This window comes from Ictidomys tridecemlineatus, chromosome 13 (assembly GCF_052094955.1).
Source record: "Ictidomys tridecemlineatus isolate mIctTri1 chromosome 13, mIctTri1.hap1, whole genome shotgun sequence".
Taxonomy (NCBI): domain Eukaryota; kingdom Metazoa; phylum Chordata; class Mammalia; order Rodentia; family Sciuridae; genus Ictidomys; species Ictidomys tridecemlineatus.
Window position 1 is genome coordinate 53,403,232 of NC_135489.1, and position 22,248 is coordinate 53,425,479.

Below are 22,248 nucleotides of genomic sequence, written 5' to 3' on the forward strand. Positions count from 1 at the left end.
GGGGAGATGTATGTAGCCTATATGCAAATACGATGCCATTTTATATAAATGACTTGGAGCATCCACAGCTTTTGATATTCATTGGGAACCTTGGAACCAATCCATTGCTGATTCTGAGGGATGACAATATAAGATACTAATGTGAACTTTATATATAATGTTGATATTCTGTTTTGTAAAAATGTCTGATATGGCAAGGTTCTTCAGCACATTGCAAACTGGGATAGTATCTGATTTGCTATTAAAATGATAAATACCAGACCCCCAAATATTGGTGTTCACCAGCTGATGTAGTAGAGAGATATTTTGGTCAGAGAGCACTGGGCCAGAGACAGGAAAATAAGATATGGAGAGATGGATATGCCTGTTGAAGCCTTGAAGTTCTATAAGATGTCCTTCCCAATTCTTAGGTCACAAAAACAGTGTATGGTTTGGGTCTTAAGGTGTCCTATAAAAGCTCATGGGTTGAAAGCTTAGTATCAAACTGGTGGTGTTATTGGGAAATGGTAGAAATTTTAGGAGGTGGGAACCAGCTTGAGAAAATAGGTCACTGGGGGCATGCCACTGAAGAGAATTTGGGGACCCTTAGGACCCTGGGCCCCTTCCCCTCTCTCTCTCTCCATCTCAGCCACCATGAGGTGAGCAGTTTCCCCTGCCATGCACTCCCCACCATGATGTGCTGCCTTGCCACAGGTTCAAAGGCAACAAGATCCAGTGACCATGCACTGAAACCTACCACTGAAACCATGAGCCAAAATATAAATCTTTCCTCCTTTAAATTTTTTTTTATCTCAGGTATTATGTTACAGCAACACAAAGCTGACTACCACAGTCTTCTGGTAACAGTACAACTTTTGTATTTCACACATAATCCATCTGGTTTTCACTGGGGACGTGTGAATCTCTCACAGGGAGAGATTCAATCTCTTTTTCAGCATTCCAAACACCATCCACTGCACAACTCATTCTTCCCCAGTAGACTGGCAAGGCTGCATCTGCAATACACCATGGTTCTCTGTGTTCTATGAATCTATCATAAAGCTCTTTGTTGTAGTCAATTTTTTATTCTTGCACAAACATCACATATTATTATAGCCATTCCCCCTTCTCTGTGGTTGGGATTTCTGTGATTTCAGTTAAATACAGTCAACAGTGGTCTGTAAATATTAATATTCATCCTGACTCTTTTAAGATAGAGATCCTACTCACAGTCGGACGAGGTGGCTCATGCCTGTAATCCCAGTAGCTCTGGAGGCTGAGACAGAAGGGTCTCAAGTTCAAAGCCAGCCTCAGCAATAGTGAGGAGCTCAGCAGCACAGTGAGACCCGTCTCTAAGTAAAATGCAAAATAGGGCTGGGGATGTGGCTCAGTAGCCGAGTGCCCCTGAGTTCAATCTCCAGTACATACACACACACACACACCCTACTCACATAACTTTTATTCTAATATTTTGATATAATTGTTCCATTTTATTATAAGTTACTGCTGTTAATCTTTAACTATGCCCAATTTTCAAATGGAAGTTTCTTATAGTATTGCATATGGGAGAAAACATATCACATGTAGGGCTTGTATTATCTGCTTTCAGGCACCTACCGTTGGTCTTGAAATGCATTTCCCATGAATAAGGGGTGACTGTACCACTGTATCCTCATAATATTGTAAGACATCTGCTAGACAAGTTCTTTCTCTTTACTTTTCTTTTTCAAATTTGACTTAGTTACTCTTAGATGCTAATTTTCCAAAAAAAATTGAATTTATTTATTTTTATTTTATTTTTATTAGTTACACATGAGAGTACAATGATCTTGACATTTCATACATTTGAATCAAATGGGGTATAATTTCTCATTTTTCTGATTGTACAGGTTGCAGAATCACATTGGTCATACAGTCATGTATATACATACAGCAATAATAATGTTTATTTTATTCTGCTGGGTTTAAAAATATACCTGGAATTTTTGTTACAATTTTATTTAATTTGTAGACTAACTTGGAGAGAATCCATGTCTTTATATATCATCCCACAACAGAGCAAGGAATGTCACTAGACTAAATGTCCATTTAGTAATAAAGTCTTCCATGACTTTTAGTAAAATAGAGCAATCTTCACCAAACTGTATTTTTCCAGTGTTATATATTATAAGCATTTTCATGTATACAGAAAAGTTTAAAATTTTTATAGTGAATATCTCAGTTACCTCCACCTAGATTCTACCATTTACATTTTACTCTCCTTTTCTTATGTATCTATTCATATTTCAAAATAATTTGTAGATATCAGCACACTTTCTCAGTACGTGTGTATTCTTCATGAGGGCCTATAGCTTTTCTGTTAGTAATACCATTTGTATGAACTTCCAAATGGATAAAACTTATCTGTAGTGAAAAAAAGTCCTAGTAAAGAAATCATATACTCTTTTGTGGAAAGCTTCTTTCATGCAGCATGATGATTTTGGATAGTCATCCATGGTTTTGCAAGTATCAGTGAAAATTACTTTTTTATTATTAAGTCGCATTTTATTGTTTGGATTTCCCAGACAATGTTTTCCTATTCCCTTATTGGTGAGTACCTGGGAAGTTTTCTCTCTTTGGCCTTTACAAAGAGAGCTGCTATGAACATTCTTGTCCAAATATTTTTGGTGAACATGTTTTTATTTATTTTGGGTAAATATCAAGCAATGAAATGACTGAGACATAGGTTAGTATGTTTACTTTTATAAAAAATAAACTGTCAGGCTTTTTGGAAAAAATGGTTGTATTATTTTGTATTCCCATAAAAAAGCTGATGAATTCTAGTAGCTCTACAACCTCAACACACTTACACTTAGTTTTGACATTTAAAAAGATATAATTGTCCAGTTTAGCCTTACATAATGATATCTCATCATGATTTTAATTTTAATTTTCCTGAAGACCGATGGTATAGAACATTTTCTATGTACTTATTGACCATTAGTGTATCTTTTGTTATGAATCTTTTGCCCAGGTTTTGAAATTTGGATATTTTCACTGAGCATAGAACTGTAGATGGGCAGTTATTTTCTTTCAGCACTTTATGATGACATTGCTTTAACTTCTGGCTTCTAAAAAGAAGAGAGATTAAGAATTGTAATGCAAAAATAAATAAATTTTAAAAAATAAAAAAATAAAAACAGTTTAGATTTATAGAAAATTTTAAAAGATAGTAAAGTTCTCATATACTCCAAACTCAGTTTCTCCTATTATTATTTTTTTTTTTTAAAGAGAGAATGAGAGACAGTGAGAGAAAGGGGGGGAGAGAGAGAATTTCTTTAATATTTATTTTTTAGTTCTCGGCGGACACAACATATTTGTTGGTATGTGGTGCTGAGGATCGAACCCGGGCCGCACGCATGCCAGGTGAGCGCGCTACCGCTTGAGCCACATCCCCAGCCCCTCTCCTATTATTAATAGCTATGATATATCTATTATGTTCAATGAACCTGTAGTGACATACTATTATATTAACTAATGTTCATAGTTTCCTAAAAAATTAAATAAAAAGAAGAGATATGTTGATTATACCATTATATTTTTTGAATATAATTTCTATTTTTTTCTCTTAAATTTTAATTTAAAAATTAAAAATTTTATCTTGATTTTTACTCTTTAGCACTTTAACTGAGATATGTTTTTATTTACTCCGAGGATTTTCTTAGAAATTCCTGAAGCTAGAACTTGATGATTTTACAATATGTGAGTATTTTAGCCATTATTTGTTTACATTGACTTTCTGCCCCATTGAAAACTAAAATCATTACTATATTTCTTCCTGATATTCTATCACTGTTGCTTTATATAGTTTAATTACGGTTAGGTATATTGTGTGTATATGAATGCTGTATCTTCTTGTCTATTTTTCCCAAATGCCTCCATCCTCCCTTTTTGAAGTTTTTTGCTTGTATTCTCTGTAAGATATTAAGATTTCTTTGATTTCAAATTTGCCTGTTTTAACTTTTTTCATCCATTTTCTATTTTTTTAAACATTCTGTAGCAGATAACATGCTACTAACTTTTGTTTCTGTTAAGTCCAATCTGAAAGCTTCAGTCTTTTAATATGCACATTTAATCCATTTACATTTATTGATTACTATTATATTGGCAATAGTTTTTGACATTCTACTTAATAGTCATTTATGTTTACTCCTTTTTTTTGTTTTTGTTTATTTAAACATCCTTTCCTATTTTTCTTTAGATGGATTTCATTTCCTTCTGCTGGTTTAAAAGTTATTTTGTCCTTTTATAGTTGTTCCTTAAATATTTACAAACATTTGAACAACATCTTTATATTTCCACTGACTAGTAAGTATTGGAGGAAGCTGTTATGTCCTTTCTGACCCCTACCCATCAGTAAGTATTGTTTAGAATTTTAATTGTGGATGGTAATGGACATTCTGTCTTTACCCCCCACTCTTTTTTATGTTTTCTCAGCTTATCACCTCTGAGAATTTCCTGATGATACAGTGAACTGGACTATTGCTGCTAACCTGTTGGAGAACGAGCAGACAAGTATTCTTTCTGAATGACTCAGGGAAGAAGTGAAGGCAGATACCAAACTCTTCCCTTATCCCATTCTGTTTGTTGTTTTGTACATAGCCTAGTGCAAAATAACCCCAGTTGTATCACTTTTTAAAAGTGCCTGGAATTCGTACCTCCCTCCAGCTTCTGTGATGTCTCTAGGGTTGATTCCTGGAAGAAAGCCAACATCAGATTCTTTATCAGTACAGCAATTGAATGGTCTGTATTTCCTTATGGAACAAGGCATGATTCCCTTGGGGAAGGAGGGTATGAACAGTCTTCCTCAGACCTGTTGTATAGCTTTGAGGGTATCATAGAGAATTTCACAGGGAGTGCAGGATTATTGTCAGAGGGGATTCTGGTGCAGTACCAGCTCAAGTTGTTTAAGAAAGAAGAAAGCAAGGAGATAAGAATGGAAGGGTGTGGTCAATATTTTGTTTTTCCTGACCATCTGAGAAATCTCCTGAGAACTCCCATTTAAAATCTGGGGGGAAGTTTGATAAGGGTGAACAAGGAGAAGTGTGGATATATGTTCAGGAATGTTCTCCCTGAAGCTCTCCAATTCTGGAGGCAAGAGGCTATTAAACCCGTGAAACTCTCCACCTGTGAAATTTGAATAGTAATGCATCATTAATGTTAGTATATACTATGTTTTAATTATTCTTTCTCTACATTTTTTTTCTCCCTCCCTCTAACCTCTTGCAGCTAAATGGAAGACTGAAAAAGCACACAGGATCCTTCTTAGTCTTGTTGAAAGCTTTATCTGCAAGGCTGACACAGTGCTTGGCACATGTATGTTCTCTATAAATATTTGTTGAAACTGTATAGAAATTGAAGCAGTTATTTACTAAATGTATGCTCCCACAAAACACATATGAGAATGCCTATTTTCTTAAATCTTGGCAAATACAGGTTGTTATTATTCTTCATAAATATTGCCAATTATATAGATATAAAATTATATATTTCATTTTTAAAAATTTGCATTTGTCTAATTCTTGTATAATTGAATATTTATCGCAGATTTAGTGTTTTTAATATTTAAAATTATTTTCTCTTTGATTAACAAACCATAATTGTATGTATTTATGGGGTACAATGTGATATTTTGATATATATTTACAATGTGACATAATCGAGCTAATGAACAGCACTTGGTGAATTTATTAATCATGACTTTTGTCTGTTTCCTTTGGGGTGTTCATTGTTTTCTTACTGATTTTTTGATCTTTCTATATTAGCTATCTATAACAAAAGCTTTGTTCTCATTTATCATTTGCCTTTTAATTTTGTTAATTTTTAACATCAAATATATCAAACTTCTCCTTTGTGTTTATGTTCTAAATATATTTATTCAAATTCTTTTCTAATACGCTTATCATTTTTTCTTTCTTCCCTCCTTCCCTCTGGGTCTCCATCCCCTTTCTCTCTCTCTCTCTCTCTCTCTCTCTCTCTCTCTCTCTCACACACACACACACACACACACACACACTTAACACTATAAAATATTTTATCTAAATAGTTAAATGATAATTCTGGCACATTCTCCTTTGGTATCATTTCCCCACACTAATTCAAAATTCCCATTTTATTGTATTCTAAATACAGTAAGTACAAACTTTTCATTTTTAAATGACACACAGGAGAATATGCATGTTTTCCCCACTGATAGGTGCAGGATCTGAACTTGGGCAGGCTAACTCATAACTTGTAATTTCCCCACACTAATTCAAAATTCCCATTTTATTGTATTCTAAATACAGTAAGTACAAACTTTTCATTTTTAAATGACACACAGGAGAATATGCATGTTTTCCCCACTGATAGGTGCAGGATCTGAACTTGGGCAGGCTAACTCATAACTTGTACTCTATTGAAATGAAAGAACATTGTTAGAAGAACCAATTCACAATTCATCATAAGAACATTTCTTGGAACAGAATAGATGAGCTAATGCAATGACATAGTAATACATACTCTTCTGCTCAACAAGTGGAGACCCAGGCTTGGCCCGTCTTTGAAGATAGATGCAATTGCATGATCCTCTTTTGTATGTGCTGCATCTCTTACGGCCCTGACAATTGTACATCAATTATTTTCCAAATGTCATCTCCTAAATCCATGATCGTAGTTACAGACACTGTATCAAATAAAGCTTTTGAGCAAAGTACTTCAGAATTTAGAATAGTTTCAAAGAAAAAAAAGTAATATGCATTGGTTGACACTTTTGCATGGCAAAGGTTGTCATTTGAAATAAAAATGCAGGCTTCTATAGTGCTGTTCTGAATCTGTCAGAAAGGAAAAGGATTACAAATGGCTGAAGTAGCTGCAGCTGCCCCTGACACTTCAAAGTAGTTACATCCTCAGGCTAACACAGACCAGTCTAGGCATCCTAAGTCTTCCAAAGCTGCTTCCTCCTGAAGATCACAGAGGGTAGGGTGACATAATTCCTTGTGAGAAAGGCCAGGAAAGAATACACACAGATAATCTTTGAAGACTTTGGGGGTCCTATCCAGCATCTTGACAAGAACCAGGTGCATAGTGTTCTTGCATTTAGAACAGGGGTACCTTGGGTGTCTCTCCTGCGATAGGTCTATGCACCACCATCACTTGAAAAGCACCTGTACACGTGATATGATATCTATTAGTGCACGCTTTTGCTCACTAAAGGGGCAAAGTACATGCGACTGGCCCCATGTGCTTTGTGGCTCTTAAGCAAGATCTGGTTTTCCATTAGCATTACGGATGGACTCACATCTGTGAGAGCCGGTAGTCAGAAGGTCAAAGGTGAAATATTCCCTCCCATTAGCCCATTAGCACAGCACATCTTCATCTCCAGGGTCCATCTATCTCTTGATCCCAGAGGGATTGAAGTTTGGGCACGTGATTCTCCACCAGGCAGATTGTGTCACGAAGAAATACTGATGTCTACAAGACACCAGAGACCCAGGGTCAGAGGTTAACCCAATGTAATGGCCCTTGGAGACTGGTCTAAGGCTGGCGGACACTAAACAGTGAAGCTGCAGGACATGGAGAAAGAGATGCAGCTGTAGCTGAACGAATGCCTGATTCTGAAGATTGAGAATCACCCCGAGCTACTGGATTTGACTCCTGCACAGGGAGCTCTCTGCCCATCATCCTCTAAAGAAGCTGCTGTGGTAGAGAATCAGGGGAAATAAAAAAACCACAACTTCAGGATCCAGAGATGAAAGGGATTTGCCCTACATCACACAACTGTGGTGGCAAGGTCTTAATGGGCCCCTCTGCAAGCTGTCCAAAGTCCTTGGTGCTGGGGTGGGGGAGCACAGCTGTGCTACAATGAGAGCTCCAAAGCCTCTCTTTGTGAATTCCACTAATTTTAGAATAATGCTCTGAAACAGGGGTCTTCTACTAGGATGAAGACAACAAGGCAGACAATGAATCCCAGGGCTCAGGGCTTTGCTCTTACAAGTTGAGTCTCCCTAACCTCCAAATCCAACATGACTCCACAAGTGGAAAATTCCATACCTGACCTCATGTGATGGGTTGCTGTCAAGTTACAGGTGCATTAAAAAGTTCTAATATGACCTTTGGATCATGCATATAAGGGGCACACAAAACATAAATTAATTCTGTTTAAACTTGAATCCAATTCCCAATATACTTTATTATCCATCTGTAAATATTCAAAACCCCAAATCCCAGGCATTTTGGATAAGGGGTTCTCAAACTTTAGTGACATCTCTCTAGTCTTCCCACCCCGTCTCCTTCTCAAATATCTTGGTCACTTCTAGGCTCACTTCCTGTTTGCCCCATCCTCCCTGAAATCTGAGTGTCCTCTTTTTCTTGGCATGATGGGATGACCTGCAGTGGAGTAGTCAGGAGATAGGAAGTGGGCATCAGAACACATCAAGAGTGTCCACCATGAGTCACAGACTCAGGGCAGCTCCCAAACTGCTCTCCCTCAGCCAGGGAGCGTCCTGCACTGTGACCACTTCTAATGATCAGCAATGGTCACTTTTGTTAATGGATGGGCCTCCTTTTCTACCACCAAAGGAAGATTTTGGTACCCTGGAAAGGGAAACTATAAAGTCCCAAAAGATAATTAGGAAAGAGCGCAGGCTTTGACTGTCAGCTGCCTAATCCTAAGCAAAGAGGAAATCTTATTAAATAAAATGTAGAGTCAAGAAATGAATGGGGTCAGTGCAGTCTTCTAAGATGGCAGTTTCATTGCTGGCCCAGGGCCATCTGAGTCACAGGGAAATCTCCAAGGAGAGGCAGATTCCATCCTTATTTTGTACAGCCTAAAAGACTCTTCAGACTTCTCCAGGGAGGTTCTAGGTGGGTGATTCTTCTTCCAGCGATCAGAGGCTAAGGTATGTTCTCTTTTCTTCCTTTACCCCTCATTCATGTTCTAGCTGCAGGCTCATTTTATGTCTGGCCGGTGGATCTTACCCTTTATGAGGCTTCAGAATCCCCTGGTGTGTTCAAGCACGGGTTGCTCAGCCCCCATCTTGGGCATTGCTGATTCCCTAGCTTTGGGGTGGCCCCTGAAGATCTGCACTCCTAATGGGTTCCCCAGCATTGCCCCTGCTGCTGCTTGGTACCTACCCCTGGGAAGGACCAATCAAGGTGCCAAGACCCAAAGACTTGTGCACACGTTGTCTTCCTTTTTTTTTTTTTTTTTTTTTTTTTTTTTACTCAGAAGCTAGAAACCAAGACAGGACTCTAGGGCAGGGAGTTTATTTAGAGTGGATATAAGGAAGACCTGGTGGGGAAATGGGGAAGAAAGAAAGTGAAGGAAAAGAGGGAGATAAAGCTGGCACTGGTGGCCCCAGGCAGGACCTGGCAAAGAAGAGTTTTCTTACAAGGGGAGGGCCTGGGTGTCACTCCTGTCACCACTGGCTGAAGGCCTCTCCTGGAGGGCATGGCCTGCCCCACCCCAGTGTCCTAGCCTGCTCTAGGCAGAGCAGGTGCCGTCACACAGTACCCTCAGGCCTAGAGTCTTGTGTGCCTGAGTGTGGTGCCTGGGGTAGGGGTAGGCAGAGCAGTGACTGGGACTGTCACCTTGGTCTTTGGGGAGCTTATTTTCCCATTAGGGAAAACAAATGATGTGCACAGAAATTATTAATAATTCTAGGCAGAGGATTATTGAAATAAATAATTGGCTATGTTAAAAAAGAAATAGCTATGATACTCGAAATTTCCATTGCCCCAGAACTTTGATTTTCTTGGAAAAGAAAAGCACCTTCTTTGGCTCCAGACTCTTCTTCTATGAGAAGACAACCACCATGAAATGGGATACCTGTTGCCCAGATTAGGACAGAGAGACCTCATTCCCCTCACCACCTCCACAGTCATTACCACCACCACCAACAACACGGCACATACCTACACCTGTAAGCACACACACGGACACAGGCATATGCACACACATGCACATGGACACGTAGCTACTAAGCTCATTGATCTAATTCCTTTTCTTCTTCCCCATCCTGAACTCTGTGGCCAGATCCTATGTTTCCAGCCCCTACCTTCCCGATCCCCAGGAAGCTGGCCATTTCATGGTCCCAGATTGCTCCACTTCCTAGAGTGAAATGTCGTGGGAGGAAGAACCCATCCAAGTCCCAGGGGTGACAGGAACCTGGGCCATGAGGTCCAGGTGGGATGAGGAGCTCAGATGCTGGTGTTTGATGACCTTGAATCAAGCCCCTGCAGTTCCCAGCTGCGTGATCTCCACACAAGGAGCAGGCCTCTCAAACTTCAAATTCCTCCTCAGTAAAGTGGGAGAATAAGTGTTCCCTCTGCACGGAGGTGTTATAAAGATCAAATACTCTGGACTCCCCAAGCATTTGCCAAGTATGAGGTCCTAAACCAGTAAGCCCATTTGACAGAGCTGTCGTGAGGATTCAATAAGATATTGATTACCGAGTGACCAACACAATTCCCAGCTCACAGTAGGCACTTGTGTTATCCATCAATGTCGTTAATAATTAGGATTCTTCTGAAGCAATGACAAGATGACTCTTTGCCCTAAGGCTATGCTAAATTAAATGCAAGATGACTCTGATCCTAGAAGATACCTGTCCTTTCAGAATATATATCCATTTCTTCCATGTCAAGATTTGTTTCGGCCCTAAGGCACAGATCACATGGGCAGTATTCAGTGACCTCACTATTGGTGGACATGGGCACCAAGCACCCTCTCTGCTGCCATCACCTTACCAACAAACAGCAATTCCTTGTTGATAATAAATATGCTTTTGCTTTATGAACACACATTATTGCACGCCTTACTGAATTAAATAAACATTTCACTGTCTTTGTAGACCATGAAATTACTCAAATTTTAATCTACTTGTTATATTAAGAGAAGGAGCTTCTAATTTAATAGGTTCCACAAAAGTAAGTAATTCATAAACATGTTTTCAAACTCTTTGAAGCCAGAAGAAAGAGTGAAATGTTGTGATAGGGAAGAACCCATCCAAGTCCCAGTTTGGGGATTCAGGATGTGAGGATTCCCCAGCAGATTGGATATGTAATTGGACTGCTTTCTAAAGCAAAGCCGTCTTTGATGGAGGTCAGGCTCCTGCCTGCTGAGTGATTCAAGACAATTTCTCATACTCTTAGGCAAAACACCAGTTGGACCAAAATATGCACCTGCAAATATATACCCTCTGATCTCCTTCCCAACATCACATCAGAAACTTTCTGTAACCATACTGTAAAAGAGCGTGAAGAGAGCGCCTACAGAATAGGCAATCTTTGCCAGCTGTTCCTCTGACAGGGGATTGCCATCCAGAATATATAAAGAACTCAAAAATCTTAACACACTCACACACACACACACACACACACACACACACACACACATGCCCCAAATGATCCAATTAATAAATGGGCAACAGAACTAATCAGACACTTCTCAAAAGAAGAAACACAAATGGCTAACAAGTAGGTGAAGAAACGTTCAACATCTTGAGCAATCAGGAAAATGAAAATCAAAACTATCTTGAGAATTTATCTCACTCCAGTTAGAATGAACGTCATCAAGAATATAAATAATGATAAATGCTCGTGAGGATGTGGGTCTGCAAATTAGTACATTAACTCTGGAAAGTAGGGACACTCCGCAAAACACTAGGACTGGGATTACCATTTGACCCACTCCTTGGTATTTATCCCAAAGAACTGAAATCAGCACACTACAGTGATACAGGCATATCAATGCTTAGGGCAGTGCAATTCCCATAGCCAAGTTACAGAACAAGACCAAGTGCTCATCAACAGATTAATGGATAAATAAAATGTGGTACATATAGACAATAGAGTTTCCCTCAGTCTTAAAAACAATGAAGTTATGGCACATGTTGGTAAATGAATGGAACTGGAGGACATCGTGCTAAGTGAAAGAAGCCAGACTCCACACATGAGAGCTTCCAGCACATGAACCTTGGGAGAAAACCCCAAACCACAGCACTTACCTTAACTGAGAACTTGATGAACTTGTTCCTATCTGTGCAAACCAATATTCGGATATACCTCTCAGCCCAGAAACTTCACTGAAGCTCCTTTCCTCTCCATGCTACCTCTCCATCTTCCCACCAAAGGTCTTGAATTTTGGAATTATGAATTATATGCTCTTTTGAGTCTTCTTTTGTTTCACAACATTTTTTGAGATTCACTCATTTCATTGCCCACTATCAGTAGTTTCTTCTTTCTTCATAGCTGAACCATATTCTTTTGTGTGGGATATACCACAATTTGTCTCATTTACCAACTGATGGACATTGGATCTTTTTTTTTTAATTTTTGAGCTGTTATAAGTGAAAAAGACATGAACATTCATGTATAGGTCTTTTGGAGGGTGGAATACATACTCATTTCTCTTGAGTTGTATCTAAGAGTAGTTTTGCTGTGTTTGAAAGAAAGTACATGATTAATTTTATCAGAAACTATCACATATGTTTCAAAATGTTTTTTTTTTTTTTTTTTTTTACCATTTTACACCCTACCAGCAGTGCCCAAGAATTCCAGGTATTCCACATTCTTGCAAATTCAAGTCTGGCTTTTCTTAAAGGTCAATTGATCATCTGTTTCCTATATTTATTTCCTATGCCTGAAGAAAATGCCTGCCATTTATGGATGGCCTCCTATATGCCTTTTAATCATTATTTGCTTTAAATGTCACAACCATCCTGCAAAGAAAGTATCTTTATTTTCTTTTTTACAGATGAAGGAAGTGAAATAATTGCTTACTGCTCTCAGCTAATAAGGCACCCCACCAGGGTTCTCCTGTCTAAGCTCTTGGTTTTGGGTGGTGTCCAAGGTGAGAGGCAGAAGGAGTCTTCTACTTGCCTCCTAACTATGCTGCTCCAGGGCAGGGACTGAGGCGAAGCCACCAATTTAAAGCCTGTTTATCAAGCAAGGTTTGGCCTCATTTCTCTGCAATCAGATATATAATGATCCCAATTATTAAAGGGGCCTGCTTCAAAGACCTGTGAGGAAAGTGCGATCATTTACATTTGCTTATTTCTTTTTAACCTGTATGGACATGGATTTCAGTTTCTGACATCACACCAAAATTGGTTTTGCCACCTGTAGGATATAAGTTAAAAAAAAAAAAACCGAGATGGCTTTTGTGTAAAAGTATCTGGGAAATTGGCAAGCTGCTGATTTTGCCGCAGTGGACTTCAACCTTGAAGAAAAGGACCAGGGTGAGGGGCATGAACAAGTGGGTGAGGAAGGCTACACATTTTGTAAATCAATAGCTCTACTTCAGATAGGTTAGTAGATAGAGATTGCTATCCTAAAATAGAGCCTGCAGCAAGTTTGAGCCAAGCAGACAATAACACTATTCTGGAACAAATAGAAAAAGATGATTTCAGTTTTGGTCAATACAACATAAGATACAATTCATTTTTAAGCGATAAAGGAAGATTTGACTTTTCTTCACCAACTACTAGGCACTGGGCTCCTACACACACTTTCTCTTTTAATCTCACCCTGACTCTGTGGGAGAGGGATTTTTATCTTCATTTTTTTCAGAAGAGGAAGATGAAGCTCAGAGAGGTTAACAAACGGATTAATCAACATTCTGTGACTGTGACAAAATACCCGGGATAATTAACTTATAAAGAGGAAAGGTTTGTTTTGGCTCATGGTTTTAGAGTTTCAGTCCGTGGTTGCTTGGTCCTGCTGGTTTGGATGTGATGGCACAGTTCATTATAACAGGAACACATAGTGGAGGGGGTTTGTTTAGTTCATGGCAGCTGGAAAACAAAGAAAGAGAGTGGTCCCAATATCCACTTCGAGGTCACACCTCGAAATAATGTAACTTCCTCCCACTAAGCCCTACTTTTTAAAAGTCCCACCACTTCTCAGTAGTGCAGTCCTGGGGACTGAACCTTTACTATGTGGGCCTTTCGGGGGACTTTTAAGATCCAAACTACAGCAACTAATGTTCTACATTTGTGCAGATTTAACTTCAAAGCCAGAAGGAAGTCCATCGTAGTCTGCTGTCTCTCTGAAATAGAATTGGTTACAAATTTAGACAAATTAATGTGATGCCTTTAAAAATCAGAAATGCTGAAATAACCAGAATTCCCCCTGCACGTACAATGGAAATCAATGCCGTACAAAAACTATACTTCACATGTCTGAATGGCATTTTTTTAAAATTGTTTTTTTAGGTGCAGATGGACCCATACTTTTATTTTATTTATTTATTTGTATTGTGGTGCTGAGGATCGAACTCAGTGCCTCACATGTGCTAGACAAGAGCTCTACCACTGAGCCACAGCCCTAGCCCCAGCATTTTTTTTATTTTTATAAGCAATTCATCATCGATAAAAAGAATCTAAGCCTAAAGATTCAAGATCATGCTCCCCCCCCCCCAAAAAAAAATCCCACAACACATGAGTTCAATCAGAAACTAAACCAAAGAACTGTTCACTGAGAGTCTTAATGGAAAAGAAAAGCTTCAACTATCTGGGATCCAACACGTCAAGACCCTCAATGAACCAGACACCCTTTCGTGCACTTCATAGCAAATTTACAGAAAGGAAATGGAAACAGTTATTTCTAAATCTCAATCCTAGAGCCCATCAGGGTTCTGTCTACCTCCAGCCCAGCTTCTACATCTACAAAATCTACATGAATAATCTGATAATTGACATTCTGGAGCCATGGCTGAAAATTACTGCCGAACATTCCATCTTCAGAGAAAGATTCCACTGTGCTCACTGTGCTGTGCTGGTGGAGACAGGAGAATGGAATATAGCTCGTTTTGAAATATTTTCAATCATAAGGATCATAATGAAAAGGATTTCTTAGCTCTCAGTTACCTAGAACATGGAATTAATCAAAATACCTCATTGCCCACACATTTCTCTCAATCAAGGTTTTACTGCTCTCAGATTTGCAGCTTTTTTTTTTTTTAAAAAAAATCATGCATCATTCTGGTGACACTGACAGAAGAAAAGGGCAAGCGGTGGACTGTGAACTGAGTGGGCCTGGGCACATAAACCTTGGGCTTTGCAGCCCAGGAGGAAGCTGGGAGGAGGCCAAGTGCAGCACACTCCCAGCAGGGTCTACCTGGCTGCGTTTGCACTCACTATTTTTAAGCTGGGAAATACGCATGCTCACATTTAGCTGTGGCTGGCCATCTTGAGTGCTTCTCCTCACCAATATTTTGTTCCCAAGAGGTTGGCTGGGTGGCTTTTGCTGTTGCTATTTATATCACAACTTCAACTTCTAGATTTGCATAAGTCTATTTCGTCAAGAGAAGGAGGCACTGTGGTTCAAATCCTCTTAAGTAGGAGAAGAGAAGGAAATGGCCGGTGGGTGAGTTTCACAAAGCAAAGCATGAGCCTCAGAATCAAGGCTGGGGGCCTGTGTGTCAGGTGGACAGACACCGTGGGGCAGAGTGGCCTTGGAATAATTAAACTGTGTGGCTCATTTTACTTCTTGTTGAGGAGAATTCACTTGGGGGACCCAGGCAGCTTGGGAAATTCCATCCTGTCCTTCAAGCTACCCTGAATAATTTATTAAGGTCCCTAAATGGTGAGTGGCTGAATCTCTTGTGGCCAAGTCCACAGATTCATAAATCTTCTTTGAGTGCCTACTATGCTCAGGAGTCCTAAAGTCCATTCCTAAAGGAATGTTAATGCTGTCAGACCTTATTGTGGAATACGTGGCGACAGCAAGGACAGCAGCACAGAGTCCTTCACTCCAGGTGGCCCATCCAACTGTGCAGTGACACCCGCAGGGGCAAGTCCTCCACGAGAGGTGGCCGTCATCTCACAAAGCCAGCTCACAGCTTCTCTTCAGGGCTGTCATCAAGTGACAGGCCAAGGGTGAGGCAGAATCACTTCATAATTATGAATAACAGGCAGTGCCAGTGGGCAACTGGGCCTCTTGGCACCACTGGTAGAAATGTAAATTTAGACAGCTGTTATGGCAGCACGGCAAACTGGTAGCATTTAATAGAATTAAGTAGGCCTTCCCAGAATGCCTTCACTCTCGTCTACACATGCCAGAGCAATTCGTGCATAATTGCATAATGGGGTGTGTGTTGGATCTCATTTTGGCACTGGGAAGGAAAGGAGAAAGGATGAGATCCTTGAGCTCATCGTGGGAGTTGTGGCCAGGTGACAGGTGGTAGATAACCTGCTCTGGAATATTGTGAAGGCATAAGAAGCAACACACCAAATGTGCCAATAGTCGCATAGAGACAAAACAACAATAAAGCAACTTAAGAGACAGATCAAGAATCATAGCAAAATGCCCATGATGTCAATTAAAATCACAAAAATATTTTATAGGAACACATGCATATTTAAGTATACATATATTTTGGGGGAGGATAAAAGGGTAAAATAAGAACTCTGAATGGACCAAGGTTAATACTTAGCAGTTATCATGATGGAGGAGTGAGGTTTACTTAACTTACTGTGTCTAAGGTCCACAATAGAGGGGTGCTGTGGAAGGGAAGAGTACCCTCACAGAAAGGAACAGGGATAAGATATGGCCAAACCTCAGCAAGTACTTTGTGCAAGGATCCTCCTGGGGCAATTGCAGATACTTTGGTTTTATCTAAGGAACACTGTGACCATTCTCTATGGATAAGGCAAGGCAAGCTAGATTATATTATATTAAAAAAAAGTCAACTCTTAGTGTATTAAAAGAACCCATGCTATATGTCCATCACAGGTTGACTGTGTCTCCGCCCTACATGAAATGCTCCAGGACCCAGGCTGTAGAGCAGCCTGGAGCTGCATGTTACTGGTGTCTGTGGCAGAAGAAAGGAGACCTCAGCTGAATTGCACATTGGTTCTCAATATTCAAGCCTAGAAACACCACCTGTCACTTCCACTTACATTCACCTGGCCAGAGCAAGCCTCCTGGCCAACTCTACCTGGAGAATACCTGGGAAGATGGCAGCCAGAAATATCTGGTTGAAAAAAAAAACATGAATGACAACCTTCAGATAACACTTCCTTCAGTTTTGCCTAGTTTTCTCTTTCAAGCGGTGTGACCATAAGCAAGTTACTTTGTCACTTCATGCTTCCATCTTCTTTCTGTAGAATGGAGATTTTATTGCCTAGCCTCATGAACTTGCTGCAAAAACAGGTGAGATAGTATAATGAATGTACCTCACAGTGTGTCCAGCACCCAGTAAGCCCTCAGTAAACCATGGTTGCCATGTTCTTATTATCATTAGTCTTACTTCCTTTTTTCATTCCGCCCTCAGATCCATCCTGTGCATGAGGCCTACTTTGATCTTCCTCAACATGGTGCATGTTGCCTCTGAGGTCAAAGCATGCATTTGCTTTCCCCTCTTATATGCTTTGCCTGGTTCCCGTTGACATGCAGCGTGTGTGTTTTTGTGCCACTCTACATCTGCCAGTTAGATCTTGCTCCCAAACTCCTTGACCTGAGTCAGAGACCCACCAAATCAGGCTTCGGTTTAACCTTCCACCTTCAGATCCCATGACTTTTCACATCCAGACTGAACCATATACTATGTGAACGACTCTAGTTTTCAGTCATTATTTGCACTCATCTCTTTTCATTCATTCAATGAGCACTCAACCCACGGCAGATATTATTGTAGGTGTTGACAATACAAAAGTGAAAAGACAGACCGCTCAGTCCTCATGAAGCTTGCAAGAAATGTGCAATAAAACAACAAAGATTGTTTTGATTAGTGATAGGTGCCATAGAGGACCTTTCAGTGTGGCAATAGGATGGCAAGTGCACAGGTGGGGTTTGCTTAGGGTGGCCAGGGAAGGTTGAATGATGACCCAAATGAAGAGGAGACCTCAGGTCAAGAAACAGAAAGGAAGACTGGAATGAATCAAGTGCAGTGCACACAGAGAGGAATGGTAGGGACAAGTCACTTACAAGAACACAGGACAATTAACCTGGGCATGTGATGCAGGCCTGTAGTCCCAGCCACATCAGAGGTCAAAGCAGGAGGATCACTTGGGCATAGGAGTTCAAGACAAGCATGGGCAATAGAGTGAGACCCATCTCAAAAATTAAATAAAATTAACAATGATAAGTCTTTTGAGGATTTTATACTTTTGCTCTTTTGTGTGGACCCATACCTCCAATGCTCCTATAACCAGATCTAGTCATCCTTCAAAATTCAAATATGCTTCTCCATGACACTTTCCCGATCTTTGCTCCTTCTTTGCACTACACCCTGTTTAAAACAGTTTTTCCATATTTAAACTCAGAGGGTAACTTATCTAACTTGGAGAATTCCATTCATTTACCTGGATAAACATTTCTGAGTGGCTCCACGATTTTGATTCTGTGAAACAAAATGTTTATTATTAATAAGGTACCCAAGCACCGGGCATTTCTTAAATTTACACCTAAAAGCACTAATGATATCTACATGCAATTCTACTCTGAATTCATAGAGGAAAAGCTTCAGAAAAGTGGACCAAAAAAAAAGAAAGTTTCTAGAAATTGGAACAAGCCATTCAGTGTCTTGGGACAAAGAGCTGGGACAATAAAACCGCTTGGTCAGGATAATTCTTCTTTGAAATGTTTTAGCCAGACCCCTTGTCATGTTATTTATAATCCGCATCCCTTTGTGTATTTCTAGAGAAGACAACTGAGTAATAAAGCTTTGCTAAGGAAATAACAGCTGTATGGTTTTCAGTTGTTGTTTCTAATGACTTTCCTTTATGATTGTCTGAGTTAGGATTCTTCTCCAAAACACAAAGAAGAAAAGAAAACAGAGAAAACAGTAAAATTAAATCATCCTGGGCATTTCTAGGCCTGAGTATAAAAGATTGCTTCATTTTTCATATAGAGCTAGTTAGCTTTCTAAGCTTAATTAATGACCAAAGAATGATTCAGTTTTCCTGGCCTCATTGTGCCGGGGGCTTGAATCCCTTAGTCTAGCACACAGTTGTTATTATTTATTAATATTCACTGAACATCAGTCATGCACTTAGATGCCACTGGGAAACCAGAATTAGCTGTGATCACTCTCCAGTGAATTCAACCTCCAAATATGACAGGATTCAAACCAAAGGAGAAGCCTGTTTCCAGAGAGCAAGGATGACATCATGCCCGTGGCTTCGGATGGTAAGTGGGCCAAGCTGGCTCTGAGGTTCGTGGGTCTCATGATGGCTCCCGATAAGTTTTTTTTTGGTTAACTGTATCTCGTAGAGGAGGGGTGAGGTGAGAGCTGGTCAGCAGCCATGGTGATGTGTGAACCACAGGGACACATTCTCTCAGCTACAGAAGGACTGTTCTCCAACCTGGCTGAAATATAAATCTTGTATCTATGTTTAGTTTCACCGTATTTTGAAAGTGGATGTGCTTGGAATGATCAAGTGGATGGAAGAATGCAAAGGGGGAGGGAAGAGATAAGGGAGTTAGTTAGGCAGACTAACCTTTTGGCCATGACAGAATGAAGGGTGGGGGCAGGAAGAGGAGACTGCAAGGTCAAGGTTATAGAGTTAGAAGAGATACTAGATATAGCAACAAGTCAGAGAAGAGGGAGTTTTTCTTTTTCTTTTTTCTTTCTTTTTTTTTTTTAAGAGAGAGAGAGAGAGAATTTTTTAATTTATTATTTTTTTTTAGCTTTCGGCGGACACAACATCTTTGTTTGTATGTGGTGCTGAGGATCGAGCGCGATACCACTTGAGCCACATCCCCAGCCCTCTTTTTTCTTTTTTAAAAAATGTATTTTTAATCGAATTATAGTTTCCAGTGAAATATACAGAGCTTAAGTGTATAGTTCAATAAGTTTTGGCAAGTGCATACCCTTAAATATAACTCACATTCCTATCCACGGGTAGACTGTTTCCATCACCTCAGGAAGTTCTCTGTGCTTCTACTCTTTCCCTGTGCAGAAGACACGGCTCTTCTGGTTTTGATCACCACAGCTTACTTTTTGCCTGTTTTTGAACTTTGCACCAATGGAACCACGTAGTCCAGACTCTGATGTCTGCCTTCTTTCCCTAAGCATGTTCTTGAGTGCCATCATGTTATTAAATACACTGTTCCTTCCTGTTCCAGGTAGATCCATTGTATTGCTGTTTTATACTTTTGAAACCCATTCTCCTTTTGATGTCATTTGTTTCTGATTTGAGGATTTTTTTGATTGTCTCCCCCTCCCCAGTTTTGTCTGCTATTCCAGTAAAGCAGCCTTGAACATTGTCAAAAGAGTCTTGTTTTTGTTTTGGGATATACAGTTATCTTTGGGGCAATGCCAAGGAGCAGAATTTCTGGGTACACCACTGTTATGTCCAGCGTCATGAGAAACTGGGAGTTCTCCAAAGTGGTTGGACACTTTTGCATGCCCACCAACAATGCATCTCCAGCTATTCCATTGTTCTGCATCTTGCCCACTATGGTATCATTCATTCATTCACCTCTTAAATTTTCACTTCCCTGATAATTTGAATACTTTTTCATGTGCTTACTGGCTATTTCTCTGTCCAAGTCATTTTTTTGCGGGGAGGTGTATTTTTATTAGTTTTTTTCTTTTTACTATTAATTTGTAAGAGTTCTTTATGTATTCTGTACATAAAGTTCTTTTGTCAGATATATCTATTGGGAACATTTTCTTATAGCATGTGAATTGCCAATTTATATTCTTCATGGTGTTTTAAAATAGAGAAGTCTGACTTAATCACATTTTTTTCTTTGATAGTAATACTATTTGAGTTCTGTCTATGAGATTTGTGCTACTTCAATGTCACAAAAATTTTCTGTTTTCTTCTAGAAATTTATAGATTTAGCTTGTATGTTGAGGTCTAATTACTTCTTTAGTATAAAGATTTTAATCGTGAAGTGGGTTGTATGGTTTGTTCCTTCCCATGTCCAATTGCTCTGGCTCTGTCTGTGCCAAAAGTCCCTTTCTCCCCATTGGGTTTCTTTGGAGCTTGGGTAGGACAGCATGTAACTAGGAAGAAGTCACTGGTGACCTCAAAGGAAAGAGCAGGTGCTGGAGAGACGCCAAGAAGAGAAGGAAAAGCCTATAATACAAAGAAGGAGGGAGTTTTAAAATAAAAGAATAAAAGCCAGATTATAAAGTCCAAGGGTAGGAGGCAGATAGAATGGGGAGAGCAGAGATAGAGGGCATATTTAAGGAATTTGCCTATGAAGAGAAAGGCAAAAATAACACAGTAACTAAAATAGCCACATTCAGGTCAAAAGATAAGAAAAGCATTTATTATCAGGCAATGGGGTCAGGGAAATAATCATGATAATTGGGAATTTAAAGTGCTTTGCCTGAAAAACAGCTCAGATGATGGCTCTTCTGCAGAGACCTTGCCTGTTACATGGGAAGTTCCCTGGCATGGTATCCCCAGGGGGACTTACAATTTTTGACAAATAGCTATTCAATATACAAGGCTCTCTTGATAAAGACACAGTGTGTAGAAGTGAGATGTCTGGGCTAGACAGCAAGTCTGTGGGCAGGAAGAGGACAGAGCTTCCAGAAGCTTCTGTGGCTGTACCATTGTGAACAGGTTTCCCTGGTGCTAAACCAACCACTGAATCACTCAATGCCTCCACCATTTCATGCTCACGCTGGGGCAGAGCAGTATACTTTCAGAAAACACCAACAGAGCTCCTCGCTACCTGCTTTTCCATGTGACAGTCTTCCTAAACATTTTATATGGATGAGGAGGACAGTGCATCTATTTTCTTGTCTCCTGATCCCACATGGGACACTTTCAGGGTCCACTACAATTTCTTCTCCAAAGTAGCTATTAGCAAGAAGGAAAGGAAGACTAATAATACTTACTGGATATTAACTGCATTTCAGACAGGACTGTTTTGTTTTTCTTTGGGGATTGAACTCAGGGGCACTTGACCACTGAGCTACATCCCCGGCCCATTTGAATTTTATTTAGAGACAGGGGTCTCACTGACTTGCTTAGCACCTCGATTTTTGCTGAGGCTGGCTTTGAACTCATGATCCTCCTGCCTCAGCCTCCTGAGCTACTGGGATTACAGGCATGTGCCACTTTGCCTGGCTTAGACAGGACTATTATTTACAGTTGTACACGCTGTGCATAACACCAGAATACTATTACCATCCTAGCCTGATATTGTGCAATGTGGTATCAAGTGTTGCTTTGTGGACTTTAGGAGAGGAAATCCACTGAGTTCTTGCAACCACTCTATGAAATGAGCTTTTAAATGCCCTTTCTATAGATGAGATAATGCCACTTGACCAAGGTCATT